The sequence below is a fragment of the Aegilops tauschii genome, chromosome 2 (genome assembly GCF_002575655.3).
Source record: "Aegilops tauschii subsp. strangulata cultivar AL8/78 chromosome 2, Aet v6.0, whole genome shotgun sequence".
Lineage (NCBI taxonomy): Eukaryota > Viridiplantae > Streptophyta > Magnoliopsida > Poales > Poaceae > Aegilops > Aegilops tauschii.
This window is the reverse complement of record NC_053036.3, coordinates 319,221,260-319,243,601: the sequence shown is the minus strand read 5'-3', so window position 1 is coordinate 319,243,601 and position 22,342 is coordinate 319,221,260. Positions and strand designations below refer to the sequence as shown.

Here is a 22,342-nt window from a genome sequence, read left to right as displayed (position 1 = left end):
ACGAAAGTGCTGAACCCCTCTGAACTGGTCAGAAACTGGGGAACGTCCACTCTTCGGTCCGGATATTATCCAAGATGCCGAAGAACAAGTCTGCGTTATTCATGAGAATCTCAAGACTGCTCAGTCACGTCAGAAGAGTCAGTATGACCGTCATCATAAAGACATGGTCTATCAGCCTGGCGAAAAGGCTTATCTTCGAGTCACACCAATGAAGGGTGCTCACCGCTTCGGAATCAAGGGCAAACTAGCTCCTCGATATATTGGCCCATTCACTATTCTCGAAAGGCGTGGAAAAGTGGCATACCAACTGGAGCTTCCGCCGAACCTTTCTCAGGTTCACGATGTGTTCCATGTGTCACAGCTCCGCCGTTGCTTCAAGGACCCAATCCGAGCAGTGGATCATGAAGTGCTCGAATTGCAGCAAGACCTCTCCTATAAGGAGCATCCGGTCCGCATTCTCAACCAAGCTGAACGCCGCACACGTCAGAAGGCGATCAAGTTCCTCAAAGTCCAGTGGTCGCACCATTCTGAAGATGAAGCCACTTGGGAACGAGAGGATCGTCTGCGCGAAGAATACCCCGCATTTTTTCCTTCTACCTCCTAAATCTCGGGACGAGATTTCTTGTAGTGGAGGAGATTTGTAACGCCCGGATAATTAAGCTACAGTAATCCCACGCTAATGATGCCACGTCACCACGGTTACTGTTGTTAACCTCGCGATGATTTGAAACCTTTTCAAAATTTAAATTCAAATTAATGTCAATAATAAAAGTTTTCAAAAATTTAAACAAAAATGTTCGGTGGGTGCTAGATATTGCACTGATAATTATTGTGGAGAAAACATATTTTTATAAAATGCCTAAATAAATTAAATTGAAATAAAACAGAAAAGCAAATAAATAAAAGAAAAGAAATTACAAAAAAAAGAAAACAGAACAAACAAAAAAAAACAAAAAGGGGAGCCCCCCCACTGGACCCTGGCCCAACTGGGCCAACCCCCAGGCCCACCCGGCCGGCCCACCGACGCCCCTCTCACCTTATCCACTCCCCCCACCCACCATCGACACCTCCTCCCACTCCCACCGAAATATCCCCTCCTCCTCCGCCTCCCCCGATCTGGATCGGGAGGAGACCACCATCGCCGACCGCGCCAGTACGTCGCCGCCGCACGGAGCGCTGCCTCGCCGACCTGCCTTCGCCTCCTCGCCGGCCTGCACCTCGTCACCGCGTCGCCGTCGTCCTCGCCTCCTCCCCGCGCCCCGCTGCCAATCCCCCTACGGCCCCAGTGAGCCCCGCCTCGCTCCCTCCCTCTCCCTCGTGCGCTCGCGCCCGTCGCCGCGCTCCCCGCGTTCGGCCCGCGCCCGGGCCGCGCGTCGCCCTGCCCGGCGTGCCTACACACGCGCCGTGGCCGCGCCCTCTCCCCCGTGCGCCGCGCCCCTCCTCTCTCTCCCTCGCCCCCGCGCTCACCGCGCCCCGCGACCACCGCGGCCGCCCTGGCCACCGGCCTCGCCTCGCCGCACCCTCTGCGGGCGAGCGCCCGCCCCACGGCCCCCCTCCGTCGCCGTGCACACTCGCCGACCCGGGGCCCGAACGCGCTCACCGCACCCCCGCCCTCCTCCTCTCTACGCCATCTCGCCCGCCATCCACCATGGACACGAGCTCGACCCGCGGCCGCGTCGACCTCCCCTCGCGCCCTGGCGCCCGTGCCTCGTCCCGGCCGTCTGGTTCGGCCACGGCCAGTCCCCCCTCTGGTCCGCGGCCCCGCTCCGGCCAGCCCCGCCACTACCTCCACCCCCGCGCCGCCCGCGACCCTCCGCCGCCCTCCTGGCCGGCGTCGTGCGCGCCGGCGGCCTCATCCATGGCCACGGCCCCGCCCTGCCCTGGGCAGGCTACGGGCGCCCGTCGCCCACGCCCACCGCCATCGCCGCGCCGCACACGCGCGCCGCGCCCGCGCCCGCCTGTGGCCCCTGGGCCACTGCCAGGAGGGGCCTCGCCCCCCTGAGCCACTGCCCCCTGGGCCCGAACCCCGTGGCCCTATGACACATGGGGCCCAGCCCACAGAACGAAAAGAAAAGAAAAAATATAATAATAATAATAAATGATTTAAAAAAATAATAAATAAAATAATAATATAATAAAAATAAAAATAATAAATTAAATAATAAATATTTAAATAAAACAAATAATAAAAATAAATTTAATTAATTAATTAATTAACTAAATTAATTAAGTTAATTAATCCTGTTTAAATTAATCTAATTAAATAATTAATTAACTAAACAGTAGTTAATTAGGTAACAGCCCCTGACAGGTGGGACCCACCTGTCAGGTTGACCAGGTCAATGGTCAACGTTGACTGCTGACGTCAGCATGACATCATGCTGATGTCATAAATCCATTTTCGAATTAAATTAAATAATTAATTAAATTCCAGAAATTAATAAAATCTTTAGAAAATCATATCTTTTAATCCGTAACTCGGATTAAAATATTTTCAACATGAAAGTTGCTCAGAACGACGAGACGAATCCGGATACGCAGTCCGTTCATCCACCACACCTCCCTAACCTATCGAACTCGCAACTTTCCCCCTCCGGTCCATCTGTCCGAAAACGCAAAACATCGGGAATACTTTCCCGGATGTTCCCCCCCTTCGCCGGTACCACCTACTGTCGCGTTAGGACACACCTAGCACTGCTCATTGTCATGTCACGCATCGTCATGTTTATGTTTGCATTGTATTTACTGTTTCTTCCCCCTCTTCTAACCGGTAGACTACGAGACCGACACTGCTGCTGCCGAGTTCGACTACGGAGTTGACGACCCCTCCTACTTGCCAGAGCAACCAGGCAAGCCCCCCCCCTGATCACCAGATATCGCCTATTCTCCTCTATACTGCTTGCATTAGAGTAGTGTAGCATGTTACTGCTTTCCGTTAATCCTATATTGATGCATAGCCTATCCTTGCTACTACTGTTGTTACCTTTACCTGCAATCCTACATGCTTAGTATAGGATGTTAGTTTTCCATCAGTGGCCCTACATTCTTGTCTGTCTGCTGTGCTATACTATCGGGCCGTGATCACCTGGGCGGTGATCACGGATATATACTTATATACTATATACATGACACATGTGATGACTAAAGTCGGGTTGGCTCGTAGGAGTACCCGCAAGTGGATCTTTATGGCGGAGCGACAGGGCAGGTTGAGACCGCCTAGGTGAGAGGTGGGCCTGGCCCTGGTCGACGTTCGCGGTTACTTAACACGCTTAACGAGATCTTGGTATTTGATCTGAGTCTGACCATTTGGTCTATACGCACTAGCCATCTACGCGGGAGTAGTTATGGGTATCCCGGCGTCGTGGTATCAGCCGAAGCTCTTTTTGACGTCAGCGACGGAGCGGCGCGCGCCGGATTGGACTGGAACGCCACTAGGCTAGGTCTGCTTCCGGCCGCCCTCGCAACGTGCAGGTGTGCATAGGGCGATGGGCCCAGACCCCTGCGCGCATAGGGTTAGACCGGCGTGTTGACCTCTCGGTTGAGCCTAGGTGGGGCTGCGACGCGTTGATCTTACGAGGCCGGGCATGACCCATAAAAGTGTGTCTGGCCAAATGGGATCGAGCGTGTTGGGTTATGTGGTGCACCCCTGCAGGGAAGTTTATCTATTCGAATAGCCGTGTCCCTCGGTAAAAGGACGACCCGGAGTTGTACCTTGACCTTATGACAACTAGAACTGGATACTGAATAAAATACACCCTTCCAAGTGCCAGATACAACCCGGTGATCGCTCTCTAACAGGGCGACGAGGAGGGGATCGCCGGGTAGGATTATGCTATGCGATGCTACTTGGAGGACTTCAATCTACTCTCTTCTACATGCTGCAAGATGGAGATGACCAGAAGCTTAGTCTTCGACAGGACTAGCTATCCCCCTTTTATTCTGGCATTCTGCAGTTCAGTCCACTGATATGCCCCTTTACACATATACCCATGCATATGTAGTGTAGCTCCTTGCTTGCGAGTACTTTGGATAAGTACTCACGGTTGCTTCTCTCCCTCTTTTCCCCTTTTCCTTTCTATCTGGTTGTCGCAACCAGATGCTAGAGTCCAGGAGCCAGACGCCACCGTCGACGACGACTCCTACGACACTGGAGGTGCCTACTACTACGTGCAGGCCGCTGACGACGACCAGGAGTAGTTAGGAGGATCCCAGGCAGGAGGCCTGCGCCTCGTTCGATCTGTATCCCAGTTTGTGCTAGCCTTCTTAAGGCAAACTTGTTTAACTTATGTCTGTACTCAGATATTGTTGCTTCCGCTGACTCGTCTGTGATCGAGCACTTGTATTCGAGCCCTCGAGGCCCCTGGCTTGTATTATGATGCTTGTATAACTTAATTATGTTGTAGAGTTGTGTTGTGATATCTTCCCGCGAGTCCCTGATCTTGATCGTACACATTTGCGTGCATGATTAGTGTACGATCAAATCGGGGGCGTCACAATCTCCTGCGTCGTGCCGGTATGTTGCAGTGCAAGTCTGCTACGACTCCCATGTCTGCTACAGACAAACTGACAGCTCTTGCTGGTGACTTGCTTGCTCCTGAGGATGCCACAGAGTACCGCAGCATTGTGGGTGGACTGCAGTACTTGCTCATTACTCGACCAGACATATCATTTGCAGTTAACCGTGTGTGCCAGTATCTTCATACACCACGTGATTCTCACTGGTCAGCTGTTAAGCGCATCTTGCGCTATGTTCGTCACACTGGTTCATATGGTCTCCATCTTCAGCCTGCGCGTTCTGGACTGATCTCAGCATTTTCTGATGCCGACTGGGCTGGTTGTCCTGATGATCGGCGATCCACGGGGGGACATGCTGTGTTCTTTGGGCCTAACTTGATCGCCTGGCAAGCTCGCAAGCAAGCTACGGTGTCTCGGAGTAGTACCGAAGCTGAGTACAAAGCTGTTCCTAATGCCATAGCTGAGATCATGTGGGTGCAGTCATTGCTTCGAGAGTTGAAGGTCTCCCCAACTCAGCCGCCTGTTCTTTGGTGTGATAACATCGGTGCAACATACCTTTCATCCAATCCAGTATTTCATGCCCGAACGAAGCACATCGAAGTTGACTATCATTTTGTGAGGGAACGTGTTGCTCAGAAGCTCCTTCGGATTAAGTTTGTTTCTTCGAAGGATCAGCTTGCTGATATTTTCACTAAACCCTTGCCCTTGCCTTCTTTTGAAGGATGTCGTCGCAATCTTAACCTTCTGAGTGTTTCAGGACATAGTTAAGATTGAGGAAGGGTGTTAAACTAAGTATATATTAGATATACGTGTTGTAATATAACTGGTATTTGTACGGTTCCCTCTTATAAATATATGACAGCCGTACCCACCAAGAGCATCCAGCATTGTTTCAAACCCTGATCTGTTTAACAGCACCGATAAGGAGGAGGGGATCTGGATCACGTCCGCGTGCTTCTACTCGTCGGAGGCGAGTTCATGGAGCAGCACGAGCTTTGTTGAGCATCCGGATGCTTCCATCGAGATGCAGCCAAGCGCCCTCTCTGGAAATGCAGTCTACTTCCTCTGCGATCCAAGCACGCGAATTCTGCAATGCGACTTTGTTGGCGAGAGGAAGCTATCGGTGATTGACCGGCCGGACGTGCATGAGAATAACGTCGTCCTCATAACAGCGGAGGACGGCACACTGGGATTTGCTGGCGTGCAGGAATCCAGCATCTACCTCTGATCCATGGAAGTCGATCCCGATGGAGCTGCAGCATGGGTGCAACATCGAGTCGTCGACCTCGGGAAGCTGCTCCCTGTTAGCAAATAAGCCACGGCGGGGCACTCGTCTGACAATAGTCTGGATAGTGTCCGACTATTGTATGGTCTGGGCATAGTCTGACTTGTGTCTGACTAGTGTATAGGCCGGGTCTGGGTTGTGTGCGTGCGTGTGTGGCGCGGTGTGTGCGTGCGTGCGTGCACACCAGTGCGTAGATGTAGGCCTAGGTGGTTAGGATCCGCAGGGAGCGCGTGTGATCGCTGCGGGCTCGCGCGACCCGAGCGCGTACGTGCGCGGCGAGGGCGCGGTCTGAGCGAGCCGATCAGGGCATGCGGCTGGGTGGAGGATGTGGGGATCATGCCCCAGCGCCGGCCCAGGTTTAAAAGCCTTGTGATGATCATTGTAATCACCTGTGGTGTGACAGAGTTCGAGCTCTGGGAGAAAATACGCTGTTCGTGCAGCGGGCGTTCGAGCGCCGGGAAAACCACCACTGTGTCTACTTCTGCTTCTTCTTCCTTCTTCCTCTCCTTGGTTCAGGACAGAGAGAGGTGATAGAGAGAGCGAGGGAGAGCTCGGGCTAGGGGTAGACACCAACACTCCCCTCTCACGCCCTCATGATCACTCCCGATGTGAGTGGATTCGCCGAAGGCCTCGGTGTCATTTTCGTGAGGACTATTGTTGGCCTGTTCACCATCGAGCTCAAGTCCGGCCGAGTAAGAAAGGTGTCCAGCAGGGGAAGCGTCTGCACTGCCATTCCCTACACCAGCTTCTACACTCCAGGTAGTACTTAGCATCGTGCTTGGATATTTTCTTTAGTTGTGAATTGGGAATTTTTGGTCAGAGTCTCCGAGACCATAGTACTAATAAATACGAAGTACTTTTGTTGGCAACATAAAAATATGGATGATGGTATCTGTGCTGGAAAATGAGCTAGATAAAGGAACTTGTATATGTTGTCTCCTTTGTAGTTTGTACTCAACCTGAAGCACACCATCCAAACTCAATCATTTGTATGTCCCACTTTTCATTCTTCATAGGCGTGAAGTTTTAGCTTCATTTTTTTTTTACGAAATGCAGCAGCGCTGCTTCCATTCAATTAGCTGACATGCTTATGATTTTTGTGACTCATATCTTTTCAGATCGTGCTATTCGTTAATTGAACGCCAGTGGTGTTGCATTGATACATCTGTCGACGTGAACCTGCTGGTGCTGGCTTCTTGCATAGCTCGTGCTTAAATAAGTGTGGTTTATCTTCAGCTGTGTAGTTTAAATAAGAGAAGAGCAAGTCCGCTTGATCAATCTAGAAAAGTGGAAGTCACTGTAATCAACCAACTAGATTTGTTTCTAGTTGGGAGGTTGAAGTAAGAAAAGGGAAACCCGTGGTCAATTAGTACGTCTTCTCATTCAGCTGTTTGTAATCGTGGGTGAGTTCAACATGTCAGGTTTATGTTTATGCCTGCTCGAGTAAATGCCATTTTATGGTTTGCAAGCCCATGTGGAACTCAAGTTTTCAACTTTATCCTGCTGAAAAGTAAATTTGGTTGTTCAATTTCAGTATGATTTCTTGAATGAGGCTGGCCCACGTAGTGGTATCGACTTCTCTGAATCTGCACTTGTAACTGAAATTTTGAAATTTACAGTTAGGCTGAGTGCACTGAGTTATTCTTACTGTGGTTTAACTTTTGAGCCTTGAAACTGGCTAGATATTACCGGAAGTATGTTGTGTATACATAAATCCAAGTATCTGTGTGAAGGTCCCTTTGCTGTTAACTGAATTATTTGTGCTAGCACGCTGTGGGTGGACCATACCTTTCTTCCTGTTGTGATGGCTGGTTCGTTGCAGAGTAGCTCTGCTCTTAGCAGTAGAAATGGAACTGCTGCACCAGATCAAGAACTATAAATGAATCGACTTGTTAAATCAACAGAGACTATCTGTTCTAGCCCTGAACTGCGTCCTAGCAAATTGCCTTGTTCAAGATTATGACAGATTTCCAGTCTTGATTATGGCGACAGATTTAGCGGAGCAGGTGTGAGGCTCAACGGTGATCTTAAAACTGGATTTCTTCAGTAGAGGAAGTGGGGAGTAAAATAAAATGAAGACAGTTTATCATTGTCATGCCACCCATCCGCCCCTCTCTGGGTTGGGTTTTACTAACATGAACACAACCCAGAGCCATGACAAATTACACTACTAAAAGCGCATCTAATAAGCGCTGAAATTTGGCTACAAAGCAATATTGCACGACGACGACGACGACTGTAGTAAGGGACCAATCCCATGTGTTTTTGCTACTTGCTAGTCCACTAGCGGGCCTTCTTCATGAAGTAGCAAGGGATCGGGAGCTCGCTGGGATCCGGGGGCACCACGCTCATGAACGTCGGACCAGCGAACAGTTGCTCTGCCTCCGGAGCAGCTTCCTTGTCGACCGGAGCCTTGGGCTTCTTGTCACACCGATCAGTGGAAGGGGCGCGGCTCGCAGGCCTCTTGACAGCGCTCCAGCTGGTTCGGGACTCCTCGCGACCGGCGCGGTCACCGCCGCCCATGCCCAATGCCACGCGTCCGGCACGGTCGCCGCCGCCCATGTCCGATGCCACGCGTTTGACTCGCTCGCCTCCGCTCATCTCCGACAGCACGCGTCCGACGCGCTCACCGCCGGTCAAGTCCGACGCGGCGGCCAGAATCATAAATCTGTTATCTATCCATCTCCGGCTCGCCGACGCACGGCCAGGCTTCCCGTCCGTCCGCGGTGTCTTGAGCAACGTAGCGATTGGGGCCGACGGTGGGGTTGGCAGCAGCGCAGGAAGAACCGCGGCCATCTTGATCTTGCCCTGTCAAGAACAGAGACCAAAGACCAAGGAAGCAGAAAAGGAGACGAAAAGCACGAACCCTAATTCGATCGGATCGACGGAGGAAGAAGAAGGCGACTTACTCGATTTGATCTTCGTGTTCCGCCGATCACCTCGCTGCCCAACGCGAGAGCTTCGAAACGAAAGGGAAAGCCGGGGTACGTATGTGGTACCCGTATCTACGTATTTCTAGATCCTTATCTAGGTATTTGTAATTGTCTAGGTCGGTCGTATCTGTACGTCGTATTTCTAGATCGGACCTGCGTACATATCCTAGTACAATGATAGGTAGCCGGCTCGGACCGGGACTCCTATTTCCCAACCCGTGCGATGGAAAGCGAGGCCGCGCCCCTCGCGCGAACTTGGGCCGGCCCAGGTGCGGGGCGCGCCTTCCCTAAACTTTTCTCGTTTCTTTTTGTTTGTTATTTTTCTTTTCTGTTTTTTTAGATTCCTTAAAAATACTCGAGCTTTCAAATAAATTATGTATTTGAAAAATATTCGCGAATTTAAAAAAACGAAATTTAAAAAGGGTTCTCGAATTCAGAAAATGTTGGTGACTTCAAAATTTTGTTCTCGATAATTTTCACGAAATTTAAAAATGTCCATGCATTCAATAAATGTTTGTAAATTTTTAAAAAATTCATGAATTTTAAAAAATATTCGTGATTTTTGAAAAATCTCCATGAATTATAAAATACTTTTACAAATTAAAAAATGTTCACAAATTTTGAAATTGTTCACATATTTGGAAAATATGTCCGTGAATTCAACAATTGTTCATGAATTGGAAATTTTGTTCCCGAATACAAAAAATGTTCCATGGGTTTGAAAACTTTTCATGAATTTCAAAAAAAAAATGCACGCTTAAGAAGAAGAAGAAGAAGGTAAAATTACGAAAAAAAGATAAAACAGAGAAAATACCATGCGACAAAAACAAAAGGAAAAGAAAAATTGGCTCAGGGAAGCTTCCCAAAACCGGTGGGGGAAAACCTAGAATGGGCCGCCCTTACAGAAGATGCGGCACATAGGAGGGTATGCGGTAGGTACGCGCGTAATAGAAACTGGTAGTCGGACATGTTCTTTTATTTTTGAGAGGAGATATGTCGTGTTGGACGTTTCGTGGGCCGCAAGCCCATCGAACTTTTATTCCAGTCGTTTCGGCTTTCTACACGATCCCACTCTCCCTCTGTGTGTGTGTTTTCTTTTTGTGAAAATTTGCTTTTTGGCACTCTAGCTTTTGCCAATTTTTCTTATGCCACTCTAAAATTTGACATTTCACTTTTGCCATTCTCAGCTTTTGGTAATGTATCACAATTGTCATTCCGTGGTAAAAGGAAAATAATTTTATTTAACTTTTGCCACTTGTAGCTTTTGACTATGTATCACACTTTCAACTCTGAAAATTTTGCTTTTGCCACGGAATGACAATTGTGATGATTGTCAAAAGATAAGAGTTGTAAAAGTGAAATGTCAAAAGGTAGAGTGGCATAACAAAAATTGGCAAAAGCAAAAATGTTCCTTTCTTTTTCTCCTGTCTCCTAAGAAAAATAGTAGCAACCATCTAAAGAACTGTGGCGCCGTGCCACCGCCGGACTCCTTCTCTGTTGCCAGTGCCGGAGACCTCTCTTTTTACGCCCTCCCACGACATGGCCTCGACCCCTTGGGTGCTGACCTTCCCCGCACCGTCACCGATATGCTAACCTACCAGCGACCCCAACATACTGTTGGGGAATGCAGCATGCAATTTAAAAAAAATTCCTACGCTCACGCAAGATCTATCTAGGAGATGCATAGCAACGAGAGGGGGAGAGTGTGTCCACGTACCCTCATAGACCGAAAGCGGAAGCGTTAGCTTAACGCGGTTGATGTAGTCGAACGCCTTCTCGATTCAACCGATCAAGCATCGAACGTACGACACCTCCGAGTTCTGCACACGTTCAGCTCGATGACGTCCCTCAAACTCTTGATCCAGCAAAGTGTCGAGGAAGAGTTTTGTCAGCACGACGGCGTGGTGACGGTGATGGTGAAGTGATCCGCGCAGGGCTTCGCCTAAGCACTACGACAATATGACCGGATGAGTAAACTGTGGAGGGGGGGCGCCGCACACGGCTAGGAACAATTGACGTGTGTTAGAGGCGCCCCCTGCCCCCGTATATAAAGGAGGGAGAGGGGAGGAGGCCGGCCTAGGTGCGCTCCAAGTGAGGAGTCCCACTTGGGCTCCTAGTCAAATTCGCCCCCCCTTCCTTTTACCGGAAGGGGAAAGGGGGAAGGAGAGGGAGGAGGAGAAGGGAAGGGGGGCGTCGCCCCCTTCCCTAGTCCAATTCGACTACTTCCCTGGGGGGGCGCGCCACCCCTTGTGGGCCACCTTGCCTCCCTCCTATGGCCCAAATGGCCCATATCTTCCCCCGGGGGGTTCCGGTACCCCCGGTACTCCGATACGTACCCGATACATTATGAAACACTTCCGGTGTCCGAATACTATCATCCAATATATCAATATTTACCTCTCGATCATTTTGAGACTCCTCGTCATGTCCGTGATCTTATCCGGGACTCCGAACAATCTTCGGTCACCAAAACACATAACTCATAATACAAATCGTCATCGAACGTTAAGCGTGTGGACCCTACGGGTTCGAGAACTATGTAGACATGACCGAGACATCTCTCCGGTCAATAACCAATAGCGGAACCTGGATGCTCATATTGGTTCCTACATATTCTACGCAGATCTTTATCGGTCAAACCGTAGTGACAACATACGTTATTCCATTTGTCATCGGTATGTTACTTGCCTGAGATTCGATCGTTGGTATCTTCATACCTAGTTCAATCTCATTACCGGCAAGTCTCTTTACTCGTTCCGTAATGCATCATCCGGCAACTAACTCATTACTCACATTGCTTGCAAGGCTTATCATGATGTGCATTACCGAGAGGGCCCAGAGATACCCCTCCGATACTCGGAGTGACAAATCCTAATCTCTATCTATGCCAACACAACAAACACCTTCGGAGATACCTGTAGAGCATCTTTATAATCACCCAGTTACGTTGTGACGTTTGATAGCGCACAAGGTATTCCTCTGGTATTCGGGAGTTGCATAATCTCATAGTCAAAGGAATGTGTATAAGTCATGAAGAAAGCAATAGCAATAAAACTTAGGGACAATTGCATTTTTACCCCTAGTTGGTTCCTACCCACGGGTTTTGCCTTTACTTTTCGGGCTTGCTCAGTTTTGCCCTTACTTTTTCCGTCGAGATCCCTCGAATGCCCTTTGACCGTTTGACCAAAACTTTGAAAATTCATAACTAATTCATATGAACTCAGAAAAATGCAAATAAGATATCAAAATGTTCAGATAAACATTAACTTTATGTGCATATCATTTGCATTCAGGACAAAAGCATCGTTTAAACTACCTAAGGTAATTAATGTTATTAACATTATTAAAAATAAAAAGGTATAAACAATATTTTTTTCATGAATAAAAATTACATGCAAATGTAGGTGATGTTTTCTGAACATCCTGATATCTTATTTGCATTTTTCTGAGTTCGTATCAACTTGTTATGAAGTTTCCAAATAATGGTCAAAATCGTTAGAACATTCATAACAAGATGATACAAACTCAGAAAAATGCAAATAAGATATCTGGATGTTCAGAAAACATCACCTACATTTGCATGTAATTTTTATTCATGAAAAAATATTGTTTATACCTTTTTATTTTTAATAATGTTAATAACATTAATTACCTCAGGTAGTTTAAAGGGTGCTTGTGTCCTGAATGCAAATGATATGCACATAAAGGTAATGTTTATCTGAACATTTTGATATCTTATTTGCTTTTTTATGAGTTCATATGAATTAGTTAAGAATTTTCAAAGTTTTGGTCAAATGGTCAAAGGGCATTCGAGGGACCACGATGGAAAAAGTAAGGGCAAAACTGAGCAAGCTCGAAAAGTAAGGGCAAAACCCGTGGGTAGGAACCAACTAGGGGTAAAAATGCAATTGTCCCTAAAACTTAATGATCATTATGCTAAGCTAACGGATGGGTCTTGTCCAGCACATAATTCTCCTAATGATGTGATCCCGTTCATCAAATGACAACACATGTCCATGTTAAGGAAGAGCTAGTCTAGTAGAGGCTTACTAGGGACACGGTGTTTTGGCTATGTATTCACACATGTATCAAGTTTCCGGTTAATACAATTCGAGCATGAATAATAAACATTTATCATGATATAAGGAAATACGAAATAACAACTTTATTATTGCCTCTAGGGCATATTTCCTTCAGTCTCCCACTTGCACTAGAGTCAATAATCTAGTTCACATCGCCATGTGATTTAACACCAATAGTTCACACATTTATGTGATTAACACCCATAGTTCGCATCACCATGTGACCAATACCCAAAGGGTTTACTAGAGTCAATAATCTAGTTCACATCGCCATGTGATCAATACCCAAAGAGTACTAAGGTGTGATCATGTTTTGCTTGTTTAGTTAACAGGTCTGCCACATTCAGATCCATTTGTATTTTGCAAATTTCTATGTCTACAATGCTCTGCACGGAGCTACTCTAGCTAATTGCTCCCATGTTCAATATGTATCTAGATTGAGACTTAGAGTCATCTAGATCAGTGTCAAAGCTTGCATCGGCGTAACTCTTTACGACGAACTCTTTATCACCTCCATAATCGAGAAACATTTCCTTAGTCCTCTAAGGATAATTTCTGACCGCTGTCCAGTGATCTACTCTTGGATCACTGTTGTATCACCTTGCCAAACTCATGGCAAGGTACACAATTGGTCTGGTACACAGCATGGCATACTTTATAGAACCTATTGCTGAGGCATAGGGAATGACTTTCATTCTCTGTCTATCTTATGCCGTGGTCAGGCTTTGAGTCTTACTCAACTTCACACCTTACAATACAGACAAGAACTCCTTCTTTGACTGATCCATTTTGAACTCCTTCAAAATCATGTCAAGGTATGTACTCATTGAAAGTCTTATCAAGCGTATTGATCTATCTCTATAGATCTTGATGCCCAATATATAAGTAGCTTCACCCGAGGTCTTTCATTGAAAAAATCTTATTCAAGTATCCTTTTATGTTATCCAGAAATTCTATATCATTTCCGATCAACAATATGTCATCCACATATACTATCAGAAATGCTACAGAGCTCCCACTCACTCTCTTGTAAATACAGGCTTCACCAAAAGTCTGTATAAAACCATATGCTTTGATCACCTTATCAAAGCGTATATTCCAACTCCGAGATGCTTGCACCAGTCCATAGATGGATCGCTAGAGCTTGCACACTTTGTTAGCACCTTTAGGATCGACAAAAACCTTCTGGTTGCATCATATACAACTCTTCTTTTAAGAAATCCATTAAGGAATGCAGTTTTTGACATCCATTTGCCATATTTCATAAAATGCGACAATTGCTAACATGATTCGGACAGACTTAAGCATCGCTACGGGTGAGAAGGTCTCATCGTAGTCAACTCCTTGAACTTGTCGAAAACCTTTCGCAACAAGTCAAGCTTTGTAGACAGCAACATTACCATCAACATCCGTCTTCTTCTTGAAGATCCATTTATTCTCTATGGCTTGCCGATCATTGGGCAAGTCAATCAAAGTCCATACTTTGTTCTCATGCATGGATCCCGACTTAGATTTCATGGCCTCAAGCCATTTCACGGAATCTGGGCTCATCATTACTTCCTCATAGTTCGTAGGTTCGTCATGGTCTACTAACATGACTTCTAGAACAGGATTACCGTACCACTCTGGTGCGGAACGTGCTCTGGTTGACCTACGAGGTTCGGTAGTAACTTGATCTAAAGTTTCATGATCATTATCATTAGCTTCCTCTCTTGTTGGTGTAGGCATCACGGAAATGGTTTTCTGTGATGAGCAACTTTCCAATTCGAGAGAAGGTACAATTACCTCATCAAGTTCTACTTTCCTCCCACTCACTTCTTTCGAGAGAAACTCCTTCTCTAGAAAGGATCCATTCTTAGCAACAAAGATCTTTCCTTCGGGTTTGTGATAGAAGGTGTACCCAACAGTTTCTTTTGGGTATCCTATGAAGACACACTTCTCCGATTTGGGTTCGAGCTTATCAGGCTAAAGCTTTTTCACATAAGCATCGCAACCCCAAACTTTAAGAAACGACAGCTTAGGTTTCTTGCCAAACCACAGTTCATACGGTGTCGTCTCAACAGATTTAGATGGTGCCCTACTTAACGTGAATGCAGCTGTCTCTAATGCATAACCCCAAAACGATAGTAGTAAATCAGTAAGAGACATCATAGATCGCACCATATCTAATAAAGTACGGTTACGACTTTCGGACACACCATTACGCTGTGGTGTTCCATGTGGCGTGAGTTGTGAAACTATTCCACATTGTTTTATATGAAGGCCAAACTCATAAGTCAAATATTCGCCTCCGCAATCAGTTCGTAGAAACTTTATTTTCTTGTTACGATGATTCTCAACTTCACTCTGAAATTCTTTGAACTTTTCAAATGTTTCAGACTTGTGTTTCATTAAGTAGATATACCCATATTTGCTCAAATCATCTGTGAAGGTCAAAAAATAACGATACCCGCCGCGAGCTTCAACACTCATCGGACCGCATACATCGGTATGTATTATTTCCAATAAGTCATTAGCTCGCTCCATTGTTCCGGAGATCGGAGTTTTAGTCATCTTGCCCATGAGGCATGGTTCACAAGTATCAAATGATTCATAATCAAGTGATTCCAAAAGTCCATCCGCATGGAGTTTCTTCATGCGCTTTACACCAATATGACCTAAACGGCAGTGCCACAAATATGTTGCACTATCATTATCAACTTTGTATCTTTTGGCATCAATATTATGAATATGTGTATCACTATGATCAAGATTCAATAAACCATTTATATTGAGTGTATGACCATAGAAGGTTTTATTCATGTAAACAGAATAACAATTATTCTTTGACTTAAATGAATAACCGTATTGCAATAAACATGATCCAATCATATTCATGCTCAACACAAACACCAAATAACATTTATTTTAGGTTCAACACTAATGCTGAAGGTAAAGGGAGTGTGCGATGGTGATCTTATCAACCTTGGAATCACTTTCAACACACATCGTCACCTCGCCCTTAACTAGTATCTGTTCATTTTGCAACTCCTATTTCGAATTACAAACCTTAGCAACTGAATCGGTATTAAATACCTAGGGGCTACTATGAACACTAGTAAAGTACACATTAATAACATGTATATCAAATATACCTTTGTTCACTTTGCCATCTTTCTTATCCGCCAAGTATTTGGGATAGTTCCGCTTCCAGTGACCATTCCCTTTGAAGTAGAAGCACTCAGTTTCAGGCTTAGGTCAAGCTTTGGGCTTCTTCACGGGAGTGGCAACTTGCTTGCCATTCTTCTTGAAGTTCCCTTTATTTCCCTTGCCCTTTTTCTTGAAACTAGTGGTCTTGTTAACCATCAACGCTTGATGCTATTTCTTGAATTCTACCTTCGCCGATTTCAGCATCGCGAAGAGCTTGGGAATCGTTTTCGTTGTCCCTTGCATATTATAGTTCATCACGAAGTTCTAGTAACTTGGTGATAGTGACTAGAGAACTCTGTCAATCACTATCTTATCTGGAAGATTAACTCCCACTTGATTCAAGCGATTCTAGTACCTAGACATTCTGAGCACTGATGTCTACTACGCAACCTTCTCCTTGTAGACGTTGTTGGGCCTCCAAGTGCAGAGGTTTGTAGTGAAGTAGCAAATTTCCCTCAAGTCGATGACCTAAGGTTTATCAATCCGTGGGAGGCATAGGATGAAGATGGTCTCTCTCAAACAACCTTGCAACCAAATAACAAAGAGTCTCTTGTGTCCCCAACACACCCAATACAATGGTAAATTGTATAGGTGCACTAGTTCGGCGAAGAGATGGTGATACAAGTGCAATATGGATGATAGATATGAGTATTTGTAATCTGAAAATATAAAAACAGCAAGGTAACAAGTGGTAAAAGCGAGCAAAAATGGTATTGCAATGCTAGGAAACAAGGCATAGGGTTCATACTTTCACTAGTGCAAGTTCTCTCAACAATAATAACATAATTGGATCATATAACTATCCCTCAACATGCAACAAAGAGTCACTCGAAAGTCACTAATAGCGGAGAACAAACGAAGAGATTATGGTAGGGTATGAAACCACCTCAAAGTTATCCTTTTTGATCGATTTATTCAAGAGTCCGTAGTAAAATAACACGAAGCTATTCTTTCCGTTCAATCTATCATAGAGTTCGTACTAGAAGAACATCTTAAGACACAAATCAACCAAAACCCTAATGTCACCTAGATACTCCAGTGTCACCTCAAGTATCCGTGGTTATGATTATATGGTATGCATCACACAATCTCAGATTCATCTATTCAACCAACACAAAGTACTTCAAAGAGTGCCCCAAAGTTTCTACCGGAGAGTCAAGACGAAAACGTGTGCCAACCCCTATGCATAAGTTCACGAGGTCACGGAACCCGCAAGTTGATCACCAAAACATACATCAAGTAGATCACGTGATATCCCATTGTCACCACAGATAAGCACATGCAAGACATACATCAAGTGTTCTCAAATCCTTAAATACTCAATCCGATAAGATAACTTCAAAGGGAAAACTCAATCCATTACAAGAGAGTAGAGGGGGAGAAACATCATAAGATCCAACTATAATAGCAAAGCTCACGATACATCAAGACCGTATCACCTCAAGAACACGAGAGAGAGAGAGATCAAACACATAGCTACTGGTACATACCCTCAGCCCCGAGGGTGAACTACTCCCTCCTCGTCATGGAGAGCGCCCGGGATGATGAAGATGGCCACCGGTGATGGATCCCCCCCTCCGGCAAGGTGCCGGAACAGGGTCCCGATTGGTTTTTGGTGGCTACAGAGGCTTGCGGCGGCGGAACTCCCGATCTATTCTGCTCCCCGATGTTTTAGGGTATATGGATATATATAGGCGAAAGAAGTCGGTCAGGGGAGACACGAGGGGCCCACGAGGGTGGGGGGCGCGCCCAGGGGGGCAGGCGCGCCTCCCTGCCTCATGGCCACCTCGAAGCTTCCCTGACGTCTACTCCAAGTCTCCTAGATTGCTTCCGTTCCAAAAATAACTCTCCCGAAGGTTTCATTCCATTTGGATTCCGTTTGATATTCCTTTTCTTCGAAACACTAAAATAGGCAAGAAAACAGCAATTTGGGCTGGGCCTCCGGTTAATAGGTTAGTCCCAAAAATAATATAAAAGTGTTTAATAAAGCCCATAAACATCCAAAATAGAATATATAATAGCATGAATACTTCATAAATTATAGATACGTTGGAGACGTATCAGCATCCCCAAGCTTAATTCCTGCTCGTCCTCGAGTAGGTAAATGATAAAAGAAAGAATTTATGAAGTGTGAATGCTAGCAGGTGCACAAGTTTGATCAATGATAATTTCAATCACCTTTTCTAGCATAATTATATATCATAACAGTAGCTCAACTCATAGGACTTCTCATGGTCAAGTTACAAGCTATTCACATGTTAAAGTATAGATCATAAACTTTCTTGAAAACTAACAAACCGTGTTATTAGTCATCAAACAATTACAATTCATCTTATTTTCAAGAAGGGTCTATGTCAGAGCTTTGATTCAGCAAACTTCACATACTCAACTATCATTTAGTCTTTCACAATTGCTAACACTCACGTGATATTTATGGGTTCAAAGTTTTAATCAGACACAGAGAAAGATAGGGGCTTATAGATTCGCCTCCCAACCTTTTACCTCAAGGGTAATGTCAACAATAATAGTTCATGATGCCTTACATCCAATTGGATATATATATATATATATATATATATATATATATATATATATATATATATATATATCAGGATCTTTCCAACACAATGTGCTTGCCAAAGGATAAAATGTAAAAAGGAAAGGTGAAGATCATCATGACTCTTGCATAAGGTATAAGACAAGAATAAAATATAGGCCCTTCGCAGAGGGAAGCAGAGGTTGTCATGCACTTTTATAGTTGGATGCACAAAATCTTAATGCGAAAGAACGTCACTTTATATTGCTACTTGTGATAGGGACCTTTATTATGCAGTCCGTCGCTTTTATTGCTTCCACATCACCAGATCGTATAAAGCTTATTTTCTCCACACTAATAGATCATACATATTTAGAGAGCAATCTTTATTGCATGCACTGATGACAACTTACTTGAAGGTTCTTACTCAATCCATAGGTAGGTATGGTGGACTCTCATGGCAATACTGGTTTAAGGGATGTTTGGAAGCACAAGTAGTATCTCTACTTGGTGCAAAGAATTTGGCTAGCATGAGGGGGAAAGGCAAGCTCAGCATGTTGGATGATCCATGACAATATACTTTATTTCGGATATAAGAAAACATAACCCACTACGTTGTCTTCCTTGTCCAACATCAACCTTTTAGCATGTCATATTTCAATGAGTGCTCACAGATGTCCAAGATAGTATATTTATATGTGAAATCTCTCTTCCCTCAATATTCTTTCATGAATTGTTCAAGTGACTAATACAATGTTTCCTAACTTTCAATAAATTTACCACCTCTACTTCTTATATGTGAAGTCATTACTCCCCATGGGATAAGCATATGAAACATATATAATTTCAGATTTATGATAGTCGCTCATTCAACTATTTACTCATAGGATATAAGTGAAGCACATGAGTAAATGACAAACTACTCCAAAAAGATATAAATGAAGATCAATGAGTAGTTAAATAATTATGTAGCTATGTGAAGACTCTCTCATTTAAGAATTTCAGATCTTGATATTTTATTCAAACAGCAAGCAAAAGAAAATAAAACGACATTTCAAGGATATCACTCATCATGTGAAAAAGCAAAAACTTAGGCTCAACCGATACTAACCGATAATTGTTGAAGAAGAAAGGTGGGATGCCTACCGGGGCATCCCCAAGCTTAGATGCTTGAGACTTTTTGAAATATTATCTTGGGATGCCTTGGGCATCCCCAAGCTTGAGCTTTTGTGTCTCCTTAATTCCTCTCATATCACGGTCTCCCTAAATATCGAAAGCTTCATCCACACCAAACTCAACAAGAACTTGTGAAATAAGTTAGTATAAACCAATGCAAAAACCTTATCATTTCCTACTGTAACAAATCACTAAAATTATTATTAAACATTGTATACTAAATGCCTCTGCATATTTAATACTCCTATCCTCATATAGAATCATTAAACAAGCAAACATATGCAAACAATGCAAACATAACAGCAATCTGCCAAAACAGTACAGTTTGTAAAGAATGCAAGATTCATCATACTTCTCTAACTCCAAACATTATGAAATTTTACCACACTGTAGAAAATTTATCAGAGCTCAATATGCAAAAAAATTCAACATTTTATCATATTCTGACTTTTCTAGGGAATTTTTGCAGCAGCGGTAAACTTTCTGTTTTGAAACAGCAACATGTATACTTGCAAAATAAGCATGGTAAAGGTTATCCTTGACATTTTTATTGAAAATAGAGATGCAAAACATTATTCTAAATAACAGAAAGCAAGTACTAACAAAATAAAATGACGCTCCAAGAAAAACATATATCATGTGGTGAATAAAAATATAGCTCCAAGTAAAGTTACCGATGAACGAAGACGAAAGAGGGGATGCCATCTGGGGCATACCCAAGCTTAGGATCTTGGTTGTCCTTGAATATTACCTTGGGGTGCCTTGGGCATCCACAAGCTTAGGCTCTTGCCACTCCTTATTCCATAGTCCATCGAATCTTTACCCAAAACTTGAAAACTTCACAACACAAAACTCAACAGAAAACTCGTAAGCTCCGTTAGTATAAGAAAATAAATCACCACTTAGGTACTGTTGTGAACTCATTCTAAATTCATATTGGTGTAATATCTACTATATTCCAACTTACCTATGGTTCATACATGTCGGTGTACAAAAAGAGGGGTGCGTTTTTGTACCCCTATACCTGTGCACGGGCAGTCGGAGCCGCACCCGCGGTCACACCAGGCAGAACAGGGGAGGTGAGCCAAGGTAAGACCGAAGCCCAAGATGATCAGAGCAACGCCAAGGCCAAGACCACAAAGAGCAGAGGGACGAAGTAGGTTCCCCCGGCAAGACCCTTGCCGGGGCAGCCTCAGCGATCTTGCCGGGGCAGCTCGCCCCACACCAACAGAGCGAGCCACCCTTGAGCCCACGGTCCCCAACGCCATCATCCACGTGGGGCCAGGGCTCGGGAAGGCGCCTTTGTGGTGGCATGCAGATCTTTGTGAAGACATATTCAAGATTATATGAGGATTAGAAGACGACGATCCTCGGCAAGATCCTTGCCGAGGAAGGCCACCAGACCCCCGGCAAGGCCCTTGCCGGGGACGACAGCGCGCCACGGCAAGGCCCTTGCCGGGCCACTCGGCAAGACCCTTGCCGGGCCACCCGGCAAGGCCCTCACCAAGAACGCCAGCAGCGCCACCGCCAGGCCCACGTTAACCAAGCTTCCACCGCCGTTCACATGCAGCTGCCAGCCCAAGCAGCTGGGCGGGCACCTGCGTGGCAACATGCAGCTCCCAGGCCCACTCATCGAGCGCCTGCGTGGCGACATGCAGATCTTCGTGAAGGCTCCACCACCGCACCAACTCAGCTGCCTGCCTGCCTACATGGCACCGCACGCATCCCTGGCCGAGGCGCGTGTCGAAGCGAGGAGGAGCGGTGACAGACGGGATGGGCCTCGTCCCCGTCCCCGATAAAGCAAGGGGACACCTAAGCTATGCATTAAATGCGTCTTGTCCTGTAATACGAGCGATAAGCTCAGGGCACTGTATGCCTTTCCACCTCCTCTGTGCCACTGTGGCAGCCCCTTCTGACTATAAAAGGAGGCCCATGGCATACTGGAGAAGAATTCGGCTCTTTCAAACCACACACTCACCACAGCTAGTTCGAGAGCTCAAGAACTCTCTGAAATACACCCACCAAAGCAGGACTAGGGTTTTACGCATCCTCGCGGCCCGAACCTGGGTAAACGATCCTTTTGCTGTCTACTAGCCCTGCTCTTCTCGCAACCCCGCGCCCCGGCAACCATAGTAGGGATTCTTGTGATCCCATAGGTGTCATTCCACACCGACATCTTTGGCGCACCAGGTAGGGGGCACGATTGTGAGAATCTGGTCTAGTAGTTAGCCTAGCACTTCTTCGTCGCCATGGATCCAAAGAAGAAGACGGCCACGGTGATCGGCTTGTTGGGAGCCGAACGGCCCGTGCCGGTGCAGACGAGAAGTGGACCGGTCACAGACAGGACCCGGGCCGCGGTCCGCGAGCACCAGCATCGCCCAGGCAGTCAGAGCCTGGCGAGCGCGTCGTTCGCGCGCCAGACGACCGGCTGCACGTCGTCAGATCCAAAGACGGAGCTAGGCCCCCCGCAGGCGGCGCGGGGCCCTCCAGGGGTGTCGTTGTGCCACCTTCGGGCGGCGCAGCGACATCCAGGACGCCCACACCGGCGACCACTGCGCGCTCTTCCCATGCTGTGCGCGTCGAGCAGCATCACCATGTTGGTGACCCTGGGCACCGCCGTGGGAAG

At 45.9% G+C, this 22,342-nt stretch overlaps 1 pseudogene; it reads left to right on the top strand.

The window, feature by feature from the left end:
- LOC109759305 (uncharacterized) overlaps positions 1 to 6,585 on the top strand; it is a 32,392-nt pseudogene extending 25,807 nt beyond the window's left edge.
- The last annotated feature ends 15,757 nt before the right edge of the window (positions 6,586 to 22,342 follow it).